General features: G+C 43.8%; 1 long non-coding RNA gene across 1 annotated transcript; it reads left to right on the top strand.

Annotated features, from left to right (window-relative positions):
- Positions 1–226: 226 nt before the first annotated feature.
- On the top strand, positions 227–4,270 carry LOC309633977. The gene is made up of 2 exons (XR_014247802.1): positions 227–597; positions 3,924–4,270. It is a non-coding gene; the product is annotated as an uncharacterized lncRNA (long non-coding RNA).
- The last annotated feature ends 14,887 nt before the right edge of the window (positions 4,271–19,157 follow it).

Raw genomic sequence — 19,157 nt, 5'->3', positions numbered from 1 at the left:
GCGTTCGCACCCAAGATCAGCCAATCAGAGACCTGTTGCGAGGTCGGCCTAGGAAAGAAGTGGATGATTGGCGTGGCGTGGGGGCGGGGAGCTCACTGACGAAAAGGGGAGCGGCCAGGGATGGGCGGAGCCGGGACGTTAAGGGCCGTAGAGCGCGTGCGCAGGGGTGTAGAAAGTTCCAGGTCCGCGGAGCCGTTGGGACAGCGAACCTGCGGGAGGGGTAAGGTATCGCGGGGTTTGGCGAGGCCGGGGGGCGGGGGCTGCCCGACGAACGGCAGTCTGTGCGCAGGCGCACCCTCCCCAGACCCGGCTCCGCGTCTGAAGTCAGTGGGAGGTGAGGAGGGCCAGCTCGTTTTCCTAGACTGTGGGAAACCCAGGCGTGGGAAGCGTGAGGGGAGGAGTGTCACCGCGGGCGCCCAAGGCCGGTTTGTGGGAGTAAGGACGCGGAGAAGCCGAAGTTGTGGCCAGACATGAGGAAGACGTCCAGATGTCTCACCGCAGCGATGCGCGCCGCCAGGATGAGTGCGACGTTCCGGAACCTCGCCACGGAGTGCTGCGTAGATGGCGGTGTGGCCATGGCCCAGAGACCTATGTTAGGTGAAAACTGTCTTCCCACGCCGTTTGCGCACTCCGACAACTCTGTAGATATGCGTGTGTGCGTGCATATGGGAAAATAAAAAGATTACTGCAATAATGATGTTTAGTAGAGGACAGTGGGATTAAAAGTGGTTAGCAAAAATTCTTTTGGCTTCTTAGCATTGAATCCTAGTTTAAAATACAGGTACGTGTAGGGAATTCCCTGGCGGTTCAGTGGTTAGGACTGGGCGCTTTCACTGCCGTGGACGTGGGTTTGATCCCTGGTCAGGGAACTTAGATCCGGCATGACTCAGCCAAAAAAAGAAAAGATGTGAATAACCCGTTAAGGGAGATGAGTAAGGAAGTCACTAACTTTTTGGTGGAACCTGGGAAAGAAAAACTTACTACGAGGTATATTTTTACAGAGACCATTGTGGAAAAATCTCAAACACAGAAAAGTAGAATAGTAATATAATCACCTACCATATACCAGTTGCTCAGCTTCAGCTATTAACGTTTGGCCCATCTTGTTTCATCTATTCCCCCTTTTTCCTAGAATATTTTTAAAGTGATCCCAAATATAATGTTATTTCACTCAGAGATAATATTTCTGTGTATGTCTCCGTACACGGTATACGATCTCAAGAAAAATTTTTAAAATACTTAGCGCCGTGTCATTACTACACTTATGATTCCTCGTTATTCTCTGATAGTTGTTTTCTATTTGCTGTCTCCGTCTTTCCTTCATCTGCTTCCCCTTGCTTGTCTTCCTATACTGGCTCAAGAAGCCAGAGAAAGACTGAAGAGTCCTATATCAATTAACTTACAGCAGTAATTAAAAGTCCAAGTCTGGTAGTGACAGCATAACTTTGTGAATAGGAAAAAACAGAACTGTATACGTAAGGGTGAACCGTATGTATGGTATATGAATATTTCAATTAAAAAAATAAATAAAGCTCTAGCCCCGAATGGCTTTACAGAAAAGTTTTACCAAGAGTTTATTTCTTAATTATAAACTCTTCTAGAGCAAAAGAGTTTATTCTATTAGGCAAGAATAATGTTGATTCAAAAAAACAACATGAGAAAGGAAAGTACCTGTACCTTTCACTCAAATAGATACATGTAAAAATCCTAAATAAAATGCTGGCCAACTGAGTCCAATTGTGTTTTTTAAAAGGATGATATACTATCTTCAAATGCAAAGATAGTTTAATATTAGAAAATCTGTTAATGTAATTCACCACATTAACAGTGTAAGGGAGAAAAAAATCCTCTCAATGGAAGCAGAAGAAAACATTTGCTAAAATTCACCACTCTTTTATAATACAAACTCTTTGTAAACCCACCACTCACCAGTGATAACACTTAGTAATTAGGAGTAGGAGGAAACTTCGTTAACCTTGTAAAGGTGTCTATAAAAAACAGTATAATTCTTATGAGGAAACATTGGGAGCATTCTCGTTAAAATGTTCTATTATCTCCAATTATATTGAACAATGTACAGAAGTCAGCCACCACAATTAAGAGAAGTTTAAGGCAAATTATTTGGAAAGAGAAATAAAACTATCGTTTGCAACTGATGTAATTATATGTCTAAGATTAATATCCAGTCTGTTGCATTCCTATATAGCAGAAACAACTAGAAAACCTATTCAAAAAGAAAGTATTAGCATCAAATTCACCTACCTAGGAATAAGCCTAACAAAGGATATACAAAGTGCTGATATGCAAAATTATGAAATTTTGAGAGACATAAATGAAGACTTGAATAAATGGACAAATATACTATGTTCATGCTTAGGAAGACTCAGTATGGTGAAGATATAAATTATCTCCAAATTGATTGTCAAGTCAGTCTAATTCCAATAAAAATACCGCATTCAAAGGACTTATTTGACTATAAATAATATGGATGAGAAAAGGGCCAAGAATAGCAAAGACACTAATGGATTCTAGTAGATCGTGATTTATTAAGAACCTATAGTAATTAAGACAGTGTAGCAGTGGCTTATAAAAATTAAGATAACTTGATAGACAAACTGACTTTGGGATGTAATAACCAGCCCAGTATAATGTTCACTGCAGTTTTGTTGAAGTTCTAGATACTCTGTCATTTTGAGGATGTGTGCACTCTTTTCATTACTAATTTGCTAAATTTTTATCATAAATACACATTGTAGTTCACCACATACTTTAAAAGTTTTTCTTTTTTACATTTGATTATTTTTTTGGAATTATGACTAAGTTATAAATATCATAGATTAAAGGATATTAGTAATTGCAGTCTTAAGGAAGAGTCAAATAGCAATATTATTGAAAACTAAATAGTTGAAATAAAATATTCAATAGGTAAACTGAAAGCATTGTGGATACTAATGAAGAACAAATCAGTGAGCTAGAACACAGGGTTGAGTAACAGTCCCAGAAACCATCAGTTAGGGATAGAGATGGAAAACATGAAGTAAAAAGACCTGGAGGCTAAAGGGAGAAGTGACAACATTCGATACAAGAGTCCCATTTGGGCGCTTCCCTGGTGGCGCAGTGGTTGAGAATCTGCCTGCCAATGCAGGGGACACGGGTTCGAGCCCTGGTCTGGGAAGATCCCACATGCCGCGGAGCAACTGGGCCCGTGAGCCACAACTACTGAGCCTGAGCGTCTGGAGCCTCTGCTCCGCAACAAGAGAGGCCGCGATAGTGAGAGGCCCGCGCACCACGATGAAGAGTGGCCCCCACTTGCCGCAACTGGAGAAAGCCCTCACACAGAAACGAAGACCCAACACAGCCAAAAATAAACATAATAAATAAATAATAAATAAAAAAAAGTTTAAAAAAAAAAAAAAAGAGTCCCATTTGATACAAGGGAGAGCATAAACAGGAGAGGAAATACTATGCAAATATAATGGCTGTGAATTTCCGGCTTTTAAGGAAAGATAAAAAAGACTTCAGACTGAAAGGGCTTATAGAGTGCCAGAGAGAGATTATAGTGCAATTTAAGAACATCAAAGACAAAGGAAAGTTCTAAAAGCTTCCAGGGAGAAGTTGCCAATCACACCTACAAAGCAACAAGAATAGACAATAACAATCTCAAAAGCAACACTGGATTCAAGAAAATGTATTACTGTTCACAAAGTGTTGAAAGAAGGAGTAGAATAAATTCAAGACAATTTGGAAATAAAGCAAATAAGTAACTTAGTACATTTATTGTTGTCTAAAAAAGCAAAGTCTGAATTTATCTAATCATACTGTTACTATTCTTATTGAAACATTTTGTCACTTTTTCATAGGTGAAAAACTGGGTTCTGCTTAAGATTTTTGTCACTTATTACCATGGAATCTTTCTTTTAAAGGTTACCAAAGGATGTGAATGGATGAAGAGAGTAAGCTGTGAAAGAAAACAGCTTTTAAGAGCAACGTTTCTCAAATTAGTTTCCACAGATGGGAAGGATCCTCAAGTTCCCTGCCAGGCTGTTTAAACTTTGCGTTTTAAGTCCATGGACAAATTAATTCTGCATCATCTATATGACTTCTTAATTTCAGAGCCCAAGCATGTTTTTTGTTCCTATTAGTCTTCCTTTAATTGTGTGGACCAATGAGAAACTAACAGAGTTAGAATATGTCAAAGGAAAACAAAAGGTACACTATAGGAAGGTTTTTGCAGTTGTTAGAATACAGTAATAAAGGATTTGTCTTCTGTTCCTGATCACAAATTCCTGAATGGCTGGGGCGGGTGCGGGGCGGGGGGAGGCTCCCCTTACTAACACCACCAAGCAATTCTCTGACACCAGCTGGGTATTCTGCAATTCATTTCAGTGCTGACACTGTCTACCCGGAGATAGCATCAGGTCCCACAGGTTAAGGCTCAGTCGTACAAGACTGCCCCCGGCCCCACCACACGCACACTTCAGACACCAGTCACAAGCCCACTTTTGTTACCTGTGCTTCTGATCGAACAAATACAAATTGGAGGTTCCTACGACCCCCTGCAACTCAGGATGCCAATTGCAAGTCCAGATTGTCGCCTGAACTTCTGACCAACCAGCTGTGGATCAGAGGGTCCCACAACTCCCTCCTCAGGTTTAATTAATTTGCTAGAGTGGCTCACAGAACTCAGAGAAACATTTTACTTCCTAGATTACTGGTTAATTATAAAAGGATTCAACTCAGGAACATCCAGATGCAAGAGATGCACAGGGCAAGGCATGGGGAAAGGGGACAGAGCTTCCATGCCCTCCCTGAGCTCTCACCAAGCCTCCACACGTTCACCAGCCAGAAGCTCTCCAAACCCCGTCTTTTTTCTTTTTTGGGTTTTCATGGAGACCTCGTTACACAGGCCTGATTGACTAAATCATTGGCCATTGGCGACTGATTCAGCCTCCAGCCCCTCTCCCCTCCCCAAAGGTCAGGAGTTGGGACTGAAATTTCCAACACTCTAGTCCGGTGTTTGGTTACACTGGTAACCAGCCCCCATTCTTATGTGCACTCGGAAAGTCACCTCATTAACATAGGAAGACACCTTTATTGCTCTCTGGTCTTTGTAAATTACTAGCGTTTTAGGAGCTCTGTGCCAGAAACAGGGTCAAAGACCAAATAAGTATTGCTTTTATAAATCACAATATCACAATATGAAGTATCCCAATGGGATTGGTAAGTCATGCTGCCCTCAAAAAAACCCGTCTTTAAGACTATCATAGTGTGTTGACGGTGATGATTGGTTTCAGCAAAACATCTATCACATTAAAGTCAATTTAATTTGTATTTAAACTGAAGTTAGTTTAGCTTGTATTTGACATTTTGATGTCTTTGTTTATGTTTAAAAGGTATAAGCCGTATTCTATTTTTGTATATTTAGGTATATAACATTATAATAAAAATATGTGGGTTTTTTTTCCCCTAGTATAATGGATATAAAGTTTACATTGGTGACTGGAGAGATTAACTTCCCTTCAAAAGTGATCTGTACACTTCTTACGTTTGAAAATCTCTACTAGAATGTGGGGATATCTCCCTCTGGTCGGCTGTGAGCTACAGCTCCTGGGATGCCCTTCACCTCGTGGTCTTGATGCTGAAAGCTCAACCTCTGTGCACTGGTGCTGAATTAAATCTCAGAGATGGAGTGAGTTTTGGGTGAAGTAGAAAAGAACACCTGCATTGCTTTGCCAGGCAAAGGGGGACACAGCGGGCTTGTGCCCTGAAAAACTGTATGTCCCAACCCGGGAAGATTTAGTGAGGAGTTTTATAGCAATGGATCAAGGGCTGATAAGGATCAGGGTGTGTGCAGAGCCTGCACTCCTTTAATCTGGCCTCAGGTGGTCTCCTGATGAGCTTCTTTGGTTCCTTTGATCTGGCCTCAGGTGGTTTCCTCCCTTGTCTCTGCATCCCCTCCCTTCCCTGATTAGCAACTGTTCTAATCTGTCCTTTGGGACTCAGGGAAGGTAGTGGAGGTTGGAGTCTATTCCCTACAAATAAGAAACGGGGAAACAGAAAGGCTTCCGTGCCTGGGAGCCCCATAGTGTCCTGCTCATTTCAGTCTATGTGGGCAAAGCCTCCTGGAGCTCCGCTGCGTGCAGACTACTAGGCTGTGTGCACAGGCACTAGCTGCATCCTGTGTTACCTCATGCAAATCTTCCCTCAAGACAGAAAAATTTCACATGAAGTCCTACCAATCAGAGTTTTAGAAGAACGCAAACACTTGAGGGCTGAGGGGTCACCTCAGTTAAATAGATTTTCCTGCTAGTTCCCAGCTGAAACATTGCATAGTTGGAAGAGGTTTTGATTCGGCGGAGGGGAGGAGGAGGGAATACATTCTTTTCACCTGGAGAGGAGGGAAGAATGCCCCAGGTAAACTTCATGGAGAAAGTGATTGCTGCTTCCAGAGGGAGGGGTGGGGATTTGCCAAACAGGAAGAATATTCTGGACCAACATTCCCCTCAGAAAATACAAAAAGACCTAATAATCCTGGGGCCATGAACAACAGACCTCGGTCAAGGTACTGTGAAGGCCTTTGAAAGGAGGCGGAGGAGGACTCGGGTAATTGTTCATTTATCTGCGCTTTGCAAGGTGCTGGGCAGTGCAGAGAGCTGCAGAGCTGTGCCTCCGGGAATCCATGACCTGGAAGCAGTGATGTCCCCATTTCTGAATCTGTTAAATGTTCCAGGAAGTCATTTTGCTATGCCAAGTCATATGCAGAAAGTTTTTCTTTATCTTGTTCTGATAGTTTGGTAAAATGTGTGACAATTTTCCACACAAGTTACTTACTAATTACAAAGGGGAAAATCCTACTTACAAAGAGGAGAAACTGGACAACACCTTAACCAAGTGATCAAAGGCACATCACCCATAAGAGCAGATGGAAATCACATGCCTTCAGATGTGGGACCACCACCACTTAAGCCAAAAACACGCAACCTAAATCTACCAGTGAGGAAACATCAAACGGAAATGGAAGAGTAGTCTTTAAAATAAATGAACAGCGGTATTAAAACTTGTTAATACGAAACACAAAGGTTGAGGAACAGTTCCAGATTAAAGGAGGCCAAAGGGATATGACAACTAAATGCAGTATGTGATCCTGTACCAGGAAGAATAAAAAAGGCTACAAAAGACGTTTTTGAGACATTTAAAGGATGGTAGATCATATAAAGTGTTGAAGTTAAATTTTCTGAATTTGATAAGTACACTGTGGTTAGGTAAATAATGTCCTCATTCTTAAGAAATACATACTTCAGTATTAAGGATAAAGGAGCATGTCTGCAACCTACTCTCAAATGGTTCAAAATTAATGTACAGGGCTTCCCTGGTGGTCCAGTGGTTAAGACTCCACGCTTCCACTGCAGGAGGCTCAGGCTCAATCCCTGGTCAGGAAAGTTCCGCATGCTGTGAGGTACGGCCAAAAAATAAAAATAAAAAAAAGGCATGTACTGTTTTACTATATATATCTACATATCTTACATACTATATATATTTTTTATATATAAAACACTATAAGTATATACATACAAATACAGTAATTTCCTCAGAATGAGGACATTCTTTAATGTGTCTGTGAGTGTATGGAGAAAGAAAGAGAGAGAAAATGATAAATGTGATGGAATGTGAAAAATTGTGAATTGAGGTAATTTTGAAAAAAATGTGATTTGGGGGTAAAGGTTATATGGGAGTGTTTTGTATTATTCTTGGAATTTTCCTGTAAATTTGAAATTATTCCAAAGTAAAACATTTTTAAAAATCAGCATGAATTATAAATTTAAGCATGGTTTTATAAAAAATAACAGTTACTATATGTGCCCCTAGAAGTTCCTAAGTCAAAGCTAGCATAGATTTTGGAGATTTAACATGGAAGCACTTGGCTAGTGGACCCCAGACAGGTTCTGGGTCTGCAGGCCCTGTATTCTGTCCTCAGTGGGAGCTGAAAAATTCTGCTGCACTTCTTCTCCATTTCTGGTTGTTTTTTTTTTTTTTCGTTGGCTGCTCAGCATGTGGGATCTTAGTTCCCTGACCAGGGATGGAACCCATGTCCCCTGCATTGGAAATGTGGAGTCTTAATCACTGAACCGTCAGGGAAGTCCCACCTCTCTGTTTTTATACTTGAAGGTAGAGCTCACAAAATCTCCCTGCTTCCTCAGAATACTTTAAATCTAAGAAGAAGTGAGGAGGCCACAGGACAGAATGGTCTCAGGACCCCTCTGTGGACCCTTAGTGACCCCCCCCCCCAACCCAATGCCCTTTTCCTCAACTGGCGCTCTAACCCTGCCAGCAAGTGCCCAAGGGAGCTGCCAGAAGTGCCTGACCCAGGCCAGGTTAAGGGAGCATCAATGACTGTGAATGTCAACTCCATGTTCCCCAAGCTGCTTGGGTCTACAGCCCACACCCATCCATGGGACATACCGACATGGGGAATGTGATTTTCCCCATAACTGGTTCTGATCACTAGCTCAGGGCTGACTGGATTATTGCTCATGGCCGCAGGATTATTAATTTTTTTTTAGTTTTTTGAGGGGTATGTTGGTCCAGAATTTCCTTCCTGTTTGGCAAATTCCCACTACTCCCTCTACTCCAAGTGAAATCAGTGCAGTCCCTCCTTTCTGTTTCCATAGATCTTTCTACTTTCCCCCACTAGCTCTGTCACAGACATCTTTCATTTGAGGCTATAGAACCTGGGACCCTAACCCTCAACCGCCTGAAGATCACGTGGCCCCATATGAACAAGCTGTCATCTCTCCTGGAGTCTGGATGTTGAGAGGGACTGAACACAACTGAAGAAAGTCATGCAGTGGCAGTTGTCCCCAAGTCGTGGGCTGGGTGTCCTTCCCCAAGCCCCCAGGCTGCCCCTCTCCTGTTCTCAGATCCTGTCAGTGACCTGGGGGTAATTCACTTTTATAGATTTAGCCTCCAAACAACCATAATGACTTAAAAAAAAAAAAAAAAAAGGCTTTCAGCAGAAGTGGATTATAGGCCAGTGGGACGTTGGAAGTGTTAGCTGCCTGAGGAGGGCTGTGTCACCGGCTCCTGTTCTGTGACAGGCAGTGCACGGCGGAAAGCTGGCCTGTTGAGTCATTGCCTGCGGCTCCCTGAGGCTCTAGGTCTCCTGACAGAGCTCGAGACCCCATAAAAGGAGAAGGGAACTGCCAAGATCACAGGGTTCCACGATTGTTTTGGACTCAGGAGCTGATTTAAAATGAGAAAAGAACGCCACGAATCTCAGTTCCCCTGTGAGGTAGGAGACAAATCTCAGGGCCTTTCCTTGACATCCTGAAAGCATCCCTGAAACTTTGGCTTTGAGATCTCTGCAAAACCAAACCTCAGAGATGGATTTTACAGGTTCCTGAACTAGATTGCCAGTTGAATTCACTATCTCACCAGGTTTCTTCCTTGAAATTACAGCATTAATTTGGAAAGGATGGGTTCCCAAAATTGGTATTGGTGTCATCAGGGCAAGTTGGAAGACTCAGAGGACCCCAAGTCCTCTTAAGTATCCCCTTCCCCTATGCTTCTCTAGCTCGACGAAGCTGCCTCTCCTGTAGAAAAACATTATCCTCCTGCTCTAAGCTTCCCAGGATTCATACTTAACCTGCCTGGGGTGTGGGTGCATTGTGTTGTGTGTGTGATTGGGTGTGGTATATGGTGTGTAGGTGGGGTGTGTGTGACCGAACCAGAGTAAGAAAGAGGAGGAATTGCAGGAGTTTACTAATGTATACTTGAGGAAAGAAATTTTCTGAGCGTGGGAGGCTAAGAAGGGCAAAACCTAATTTTGGATAGGACGACATCGCTTCTACGGATGTCCTTATCAGAAGTTCTGCATTCAAGGTGCTGGCTTGCAGCTGGTTACAATTCCAACAGTTTCCTGGGTTGGCTAACACAAACTAGACCAAATCCTGGCTCAAACAAAGGAACGTTACAGGGCCAGAAATCTTGGCATAAAATATATAGGAAGGAATTTAGAATGTCAGAATAGAGGCATACAGATATGGACCTATTGTGGGGACAGAATTCCCCTATGATCATGGACCCCAGGGCTCCAAGCTTCCATCCTGACTTGGGCTCCAGCTGATTCACCTGGCCATAAGGCAGTTGTACCCAGGAACATTTGTTGGTTTGCAAACTGGTCCCCTTACACAGAGGGCAAGGAAAGACCAAAGAAAGAGGCAGAACACTCCAGATTGGTAGGTGACAGTAATAATCAAGGGAACTTACATAGGAGTCTGTCTTGGGTGGCCGCAGACCAGTAGACCTTCACACCTGCCCACAAGAATCTTAAGAGTGTATAGAGAGGCCTTACCTGGGTTCAGTCATATTCAGTCCAGATGGTCTCAACAACACATTGCTCTCTCAAGACTAAGTCTCTGAAACAGCTCCAGCTGTGGGAATGGTGGATGGAGTGTACATTCCAAGGACAGGGGAGTGGGTAAGGAACCTCATTGCCAGGATCCTGCTCTCACATCAACTAGAGGGCACATCCTCTCGATGACCTCCTCCAACAACACTGAAGCATCACAGGAAGGTGGTCAGTACTGAACTGGGCCTGGCAAGTCCGTGAAAACACAAGGAAGCTTCTGGAAGACATGGGATTACACTGTTCCCCTCCTAGGGTGCCTGTGTTTCCACTCTTTCATCTCTTTCCACCTGAACATATGAAGCATATGGCCCTGTGACTGACTCACTGAGAATTACAAATGAAAAATAAAGGAGTTTGGTGTAAGAATATGACTGCACTTAAGAGAAATACACATTTGAGGCACTGTGTCCTTTTTAGGTGGCTCTGATGGACAACAGAGATGGACAAATGTCTTCCAAGTAGGCGTTGTTTGAGTAGAGCACCTCAATGTCCACTTTGCCTGCAAACCAAGATGGCCTGAGCTTCAGATCTGGGCCTATTCCTCGTAAAAAGGAAAATGAGTTAAGAGACCAAACGAGGTTAAAGGCTTTCTTCAGCTAATAGGCACCCAGTGAGCACGGCCCCCCCGCAACTGGAGAAGGGTCAGCATTTTTATAGGACAGGAGAAAGTTGAGTACACATCCTTGCAGTTTTAACATAGGCAGCATTTTCTATTTTAACCAAAACTTGGGTGGGGAGTGGTTTCCTATTTTCGTGCCCTTTGTTTGGAGTTGTTGGTACAATCCTGATAACCATTTACCAGTTACTGCTTTTGCTAGCCTTGTGGTCCACTGGGTAGTTTAAGTTCATGGCACAAGGAAGGCAGGTAGTCAAAAAGAAAGAAAGTGGGCAAAGGGAGAAGGCAAGTGGGGAGCGGGACCCCTCTGTCATGCTTGTTTCAGTCCTTACATGGATCCTGTCATCTGTCAGGTACTTGGAAGGACTGAAATTGGAGGTCTGTAGGCAACAGGACTCGGGGCAGGGACATGAGACTATGCTGCTTGAAGAGGCCCAGAACCCAAGAATACAATGCTCAGTTTGAATGCTAACCAAGGGGCCCTTTCTATAGGAGAGACTCTTAACAATTAGGGGGTCTGGATGACCAATTATTAAAAGATTCTTCTGCTCCCTTGGACTCAAAAACATGGACTTCTATTGATACAACTCACTTGGCCATAATCAAGTGTCCAATTTGCCAGCAACATAATCCAATGTGTAGCCCCAACTGGGTACCATATCTTACTCTGGATGTGATCTCGGCGAGGAAGCAGTGAGTGGTGGCATGAAGTGAGATCTTTATTCCCTGAACAGGAATTGAACCTGGGTAGCCTGGATGAAAACCAGGAATCCTAGCCACTAGACCACCAGAGGCTAGAGGTCAGAAGCAAAGTTCCCTTGGCTCTTACCCCCATTGAAAGCAAGAATATTTCAAGGAGGCAAAAACTGTAAAAACAGGTACAAAGTTTATTATTAGAGACACAGCATAACATGTGGGAGAGCACACAGAGAAGCAGTTTGTTTACTTACGACAGAAGCAAGGCAGAAATTCACACCTGGAGAGAAAGGGTGTGGGCGTCCTCTCTAATGAGGAGGAGCGCGGTAAAGAGGTGATTCAAATCCCTTGTACAGGACAGTTACCTTTCACCAATTACCTTGTTTCTTTCTTCACACCTCACTGATCCTAGGACCCTCCCCAAGATGCCTGCACAACTTTTTGCTAAGATGGATCCCACCAAAGAGGCCTGTGGGTGCATGTCCACACTTATTATGGGGTGGTGCCCCCTCCCTTTTTAACCCCCAAGGAGCCTTCTTGCGCATATGCAGACAGGGAAGCTTTCCTTGGTCTTAGGAGTGGTCATCTTATCTCTTTACTTCAGCAGAGCTCAGCTTCTGCTACTTGCTTTGTCCTTGGAGTGTCTGGGTGAGAACAAAGCTTCAATTCTACTCCACTTGACAAACACCAGCTGTCCAGCCCAGGGACCCCTCTTTCTCCTACCTCAGATGCAGTTGCTAAATGTCATTTTGGGTTGTGTTCCACTGGGGAGCAGGTGAGTGTGTTGGTGGTATTTGCAGAATGTTAGTCAGCGGCCTCTTGGTTAGGCAGAGATCTGTATGGAAAGATGGGTCTATATGTGTGCTGGCAAGACAAGGCATCTCCCACTTCAGTCCTCACTCCAGGTGATTCTTGGTCTGCAATCTATGGGACTTTGTCCCCCTGACCACAAGAAGGGCTGGTAATGCATATTAGAACGACAACATCTTTTCTCTCAGGAAAGTGAATCTTGAGATGAGAGGCAATTAGAATGGCAGCAAACTTAGGTGACAACATAGGAATTCTCGTTACTGAGATCTTTGGGGTTGCTTTGGTTTCTGTCTCTCTTGGATGATTGTCTAGATTGACCAATAATTATCTGAGTCACTAACACCGTTCCAGCAAATGCCATTTATGCTGAAGTTAGGTCAAATTTGGTACCTGTACTAATGTAATTGCTACTTTGTTTTCATTATATTAAAGTTAATCATTTGTGTGTTAGTCTAAACACACAGACTGTGTATAACATGAGTGCAAGATCAGGGCCTTACTTATTTTTGTCTCTCTGTTGCCGAAATTCGGCCTCTGTACACGGGTGCTGGATTAAATCTCGGAGACAGAGTTTTGGGTGAAGTATTATAGAAAGAAATAGCTTTGCCAGGAAAAGGGGGCCAGGGGGGGCTAATGCCCTCAAGACTGTATGCCCTGCCCTGGAGGGGGTAGTGAGGGGTCTTTTAGTGTTCAAGGAGCAGGGCATGATCAGCTTGCGGGCATTCTTCTGATTGGTGGGTGGTGAGGCAATTGGGAGTCTGCATTATCAACCTTCTGGTTCTAACCGGTCTGGGGTCTACGTGCTTGTGGGCAGCATACAGTTAACTTCTCCCACCTGGCGGGGGTTTTAGTATCTGCAAAATAGCTCAAAGCACATGGTTCAGAATATTATCTACAGTCCTCGAGGTAGAACTAAAAGTCCTTGACTTTGTTTAATGTCTAAAGTATTATTATTTTGTCTTGCTTGACTGTTTTCCTTTCTTTCTGCATTTTCTCACTTCTCTGATTAAAATTTTTCCTTGGCTAAAGTTTTTCTACAAAGGGCAGGCAGAGGACATGGCTGGGGGTCTATTCTGGGAAGGCCTCATAGGATCCTGCTCAGTTAGGTCTCCAGGGTCAACACAATGCCTGGTTTGTAGTAGGTACTGAATATCTCCTGTTTTTATTTTGCCTCATCACTGGCGAATTCATGTGTCTATTATTTAAACACTTACCTCCATCCCCATCTATGCTTTTCCTTCTAATGCTACTTGTGATCAGAAATGGCCACACAAATCTAAGCGAGAATAGTCAGTGTGGAATGTTTTGAAGGATTCTGATGAGGTTAAGTACAAGGATTTCATGCGATTTATTTTCACTGTCCAGAACTTTTGAGTTCTGAGTTTCTACCAGTATGCTGCTTAGTTGGGATTTGCAAGACTAGAACCTTCTGGGAAGGTGGAGAATTGCTAGGGCTGCTCTAGAAGTGGAGAGAGCTGGTTGGTGCCTGGATGTGTTATACTGAGTAGCTGGGTGGGAGAGGTGCCCTGTCGGGAGGACAGCCATCTCCTTGGAGCGAACCTTGAAGATCAGTGCCTTTTTCCCAGGTAGTATCAATGGAAAATCAATTGTCCAAGAGTCGTGGAGGCAGGTGGGCAGCCTGTGATATCAGCCGAGGGCCTTCTTCCATCCCAGGCAATGTTCATTGTTTTAGAGTTACAGTTCTTGGTGCTTTTCTGGTAGCAGCTGTAGCATTTAGAGATAGTCCAGAATGAGCTGGTCCAAAACTTGATTCTGGTAACCAGGAAAATGAGAAAGTAGGAACTATTTATAAAGACAACAACCTAATTCCTATTTGTAATCATTACACATATTTTAAAATTTATTTGCACTTAGGCAATGCTTTTACCTAAATCCATTTTTTGTGTGTTTTAGAGTCCACTGCTATATATTGATAATATTCCAACGCATCTGGCATTATTTTGTGCTGTAGTTACGTTTAATAAATTAGTTATTGTTAGCTTAGTTATGCTTTATTTTTATTTATTTATTTATTTGGCTGCATCGAGTCTTAGTTGTGGCATGTGGGCTCTTCGTTGCGGTGCACAGGCTCTCTAGTTGTGGTGCGTGGGCTCCAGAGTCCGCAGGCTTAGTTGCCTGAGACATGTGGGATCTTAGTTCCCTGACCAGGGATCAAACCCGCATCCCTTGCATTGGAAGGTGGATTCTTAACCACTGGAGCACCAAGGAAGTCCCCAGGTGTGCTTTAATATTTACTTTTTCTGAGTGTCCAATGAAGCTTTACTTCTAAAAACACCTACCAGGTTACTCCCGAATTGAAGAATGTCAGCAAGGGTGTGGGAGCAACACTGTCACAGGCAGCTTCGAGTCTGGCTTGTGGGTCCAGGGTTTGTGCAGGAGACAGGGATAGCCACACCTGCCAAGTGGCTCGTTGTCTGTCTGCCGGAGAAACAGGCTCAAGGACAGGCAAACGTGAGGTTGGCCTCTTCAAGTCCAAGTGAAGCCCAAGTTCTGCAGAGAAGACCGACGTGTGCTATTTTATACGTGACGTTGACTTGGGAAACAGGCTATTCTTTTCAGGAGACCAAGTCAGGGAGGCACTTTCATGTGCACTTAATTTCAGATCCTCAGGACCCATGGGTACTTCCCATAGAGAAGGATGTCAGGAAGGGAGCTCTCCACGGGCACGGCTGGGATGGTAGCTGTCTTTTGGGGGAGGGGTTTATGAAAGTTATGCTCTGAAGATCAAGGGTCACCGAGACTCAACCCTAGTGTGCACCAGAACCATCGGAGGATGTGTTACAAATGCAGGTTCCTGGGGCCCCTCCCAGGGATTCTGATGCAGCACAGCCCAGGAACCCATATTCTTAAAAAGCTCTTCTGTGATTTTGGGATGTGGGTGTTCACTGGATCACACTGTAAGAAATGCCATGGGTGTGAACTAAGGCAGTGACTTTATAGATTTGTACTCAAGACTTTGTCTAGCAAGTCTCTTGTTGGCCTTGGAATATGATCAACAGTCAGTAGGGGAGGGACACGGGAGAGGCAGTTCCTTCTGCAAGGTCAACAGTCAACGTAGACTGGAAAAGCTTACAAGCTGCTTCTGTGCCCTCTCCCAACCTGCTGGCTCTTCATGGTTTCAGAGGGCAGGTGGACAGCCTGAAGAGAGTGAGAGCGAGCGCTGGAGAGAGCAGGGAGGGTGACGTTTATCCACTTCACTACCCGATGTCCTCTGTGGCCCTTGGCCTCATGTCTCTCTTTGCCAGCCGGCTCCTCGCCTACTGGATGATACAAACAACAGTCAGAAATATTTTGCTGGCCTCTAATACATTTTCAGCACACATATGATAGAGATCACAGCTCTTCTGCACACTTTGGGCGGTCTCAGATTGCACATGGTTGCTTTTTAATTCACTAGATAGAGATTTCTAAATTTATCTTTTGAAAAGTTTGGTGATTTCAGCGAGTCATTCTGATAAACATAAACAGAAAGCCAACTAATCCCTTCCCAACTTAGACAACTTTGATAGCTTAGTCAATGTCCTTGGTGTAATTACTTCTCCTGACAGTGGTTTTCCCTTCAATTTCAAGGAGAAATAGAAATGCTGAAGAATATTTTTTTTGAAAATTAAATGGGAAAAACGTAATATTTTGAGTCCTTATCAGGAAGATATAATGTAAAAGAAACATAGGAATAAACTTATTTTAGGAATCTAAGTAACTTCGAGTGGGAAGTTTCAAACCCTACCAGCAATGAGTCATGCATGCAGTGTTTGTAACACATTATTTCTGCAGTGACATTTAAAATTAAAAACACTACCTGACAAATGCAATATGATCCTTTTTTTAAAACAATATGGTGCATATATATTTTAAGTACTAAGGCAAATACAAATGAATATACTAAGATAGGTTAATTCTGCTAATTCAAATAACTTTTCACAGAGTATTAAAGGATAATCTGCAAGTTTAATTCTGTTTTCAGAGGAAGATTTTATATTAAAATATTTTAGTGTCATTTAAGTTACTTTTCACAATCATTCCAGAAGGTAATTCTAAATAAGTATATAACCCAGTTAGAGGGTGACCGGAGCTGAGGGGTTGCCCAGGATGGGGACTTTCAATGCTAAAACAGGGACAACTCCAGGCAAACTGGGAGAGTTGGTTACCCTACACCCAGGTGGGAGGCTGGGTGGGTGCTGGGCTCCCAATTCCTTTGTGGACATCTGTTGCCTTCCCAATGCCAGAGGCCTGCCATGGGGGAAACATTGCGAGTAAGACAGATAAATGCATTATTCATACTGAGCTTCCAGCTTCCATTCTACTGAGCAGTCAGACAGTTAGTTAAACACAGAAACAATCAGCGTGATTCCAGGTAGAGACAGATGGAAGAAAACCAACCTGGTGATGTGACCAATGGACAGATGGCGGGTGCGCACTGATTTAGAACAGGTCCCCAGAAAAGACCCCACTGAAGAGTGGTCTTTGAGCAAACACCTGCTTAATGGATAGGGGACAGTGCAGGGTGGGGGGGGATGGGCGGGGAGGGTGGGAGCCAAGCACCAGAAATAACAGGACGTATGTGGCCCAGGGCCATGGGGCTTGGCGAGGAGTTTGGGCTTTATTCTAGATACAGTGGGAAACCACTGTGGGGTGGCCTGGTGGGGTTTGTGTTTTATATGTCTGTTTGTTTTCCTCACATGGGTTCTCCGGATGGCTAAGGACACAGACAATTTCAGGGTGCACCACCTTGCTGGGACAGGCCCACAGTAACCCACAGAAAATTTATGTTCTCAAAAAAAAAATGTTGTAGGCCTTCTATACTAACACAAAGAAAAACCTACTCTTCATAAGAAGGTATTTCCAGTGCTTGAGAAAGAGATATTTAAGTGACGTCCTCGGGTGGTTTAAGGAAAGTCTGCTCAGAGATAGGTGACATTGAACTAAACGGTCAACACTCTCCCTCTAAAGCCTTATATAAAATGTGTTTGGGATGAAATCTTGATCGTGTCGCCTTCTCCCTGCATCCTCTGCAATTCTGGGAACAGTCACAAGAGGGTTTGCTGCTCCTCATGTTTATAAGCAGTGGCTTCAGAGATACCCATTTCTTCCTTTTCTCCTTTTTCCCTTCCTTCCTTCTCTCTCTCCCTCCCAACCTCCCTCCCCCCTCCCTCCCTGTGTTCCTTCCTCTCTCCCTTCCTTCCTTCCTGCCCTCCCTCCCTCCCTCCCTTCCTGCCTTCCTTTTTGCAGGCAGTGTGCACTAAGTAACTGTTAACAACCGGCTCTGGGGGTGGAGGAAGCCCTATCAGCATTTGCCCCCATTTCCTCGCTGTAAATCCTCCCCCAGTACCAGATTTCAAGCTCCAACTGTTTAGCAACAGGCTCACAGGATTCCTAATAACTAACATCGGGTCAGTTGCAGCACGTGGCTGGTTGTAGGGTGCGGGGAGCCGGCTGGGGCTCAGGGAGAAGACTGGCCAGTCTCAGGACCAGGTAGCTGGAAAAGCGTTATCTTTAAATGTGGGCTTTTCTCATTAGTAACTTTTAAAGTGACAAATAAAATAAGAAAAAAAAAAAAAAACTAACAGACAGCAGGAAAGGTAGAAAACAAGAGAATACCTTTTATTGACTCCAGTGTTAAAGATACTTACTGGGGGGACTTCCCTGGTGGTCCAGTGGCTAAGACTCTGTGCTCCCAATGCAGGGGGCCGGGGTTCGATCCCTGGTCAGGGAACAAAATCCCACATGCATACTGCAATTAGGAGTTCACATACTGCAGCTAAAGATTCTGCATGCGGCAACTAAAGATCTCGCACGTGGCAACAGAGATCCTGCATGCCGCAACTAAGACCCGGTGCAGCCTAAATAAATAAATAAATAAATATTAAAAAAAAAAAACTTACTGGGAATTCCCTGGTGGTCCAGTGGTTAGGACTCCACGCTTTCACTGCATGGGTTCAATCCCTGGTCAGGGAACTAAGATCCCACAAGTCTCAAGTTGCAGCCAAAAAAAGATACATTCTAAGAAATGAGACTTGTCCTGCTGAAACCGCACAACTCCGATGGGAATTGAATCCATGAGCCGGGACTTGAACCAAGCCAAACCCAGACTGGGACTTGAAACCACAGGCTAGAACTCAAACCCAGCCAGAACCCACTGTCTTTTAATTGAGATCACACACCTGGTCTCAGGACTTAATGAAGCTCAGGTTCTTTTTGTCTCATAACAGAAAGAATTCAGTGAGAGACAAAGTGATAGGTAAGAAGTGGATTTATTTAGAGAGAAACACACTCTACAGACAGAGTATGGGCTATCTCAAAAGGCGAGAGGCCCCGAAATATTGCATGGTTAGTTTTTTTTTTTTTTAATATTTATATATTTATTTGGCTGCATTGGGTCTTAGTTGCAGCACACGGGATCTTCATTGCTGCATGCGGGACCTTTAGTTGTAGCATGAGAACTCTTAGTTGCGGCATGCATGTGGGATCTAGTTCCCTGACCAGAGATCAAACCCAGGCCCCCTGCATTGGGAGCACAGAGTCTTAGCCATTGGACAACCAGGGAGGTCCCACGTGGTTAGTTTTTATGTGCTGGGTAATTTCATAGGCTAATGAGTGGGGGGATTA

The sequence above is a fragment of the Balaenoptera borealis genome, assembly GCF_965194805.1.
Source record: "Balaenoptera borealis genome assembly, chromosome: 8".
In the NCBI taxonomy this organism is placed as follows: Eukaryota; Metazoa; Chordata; class Mammalia; order Artiodactyla; family Balaenopteridae; genus Balaenoptera; species Balaenoptera borealis.
This window is presented reverse-complemented; position numbering and strand designations above follow the sequence as displayed.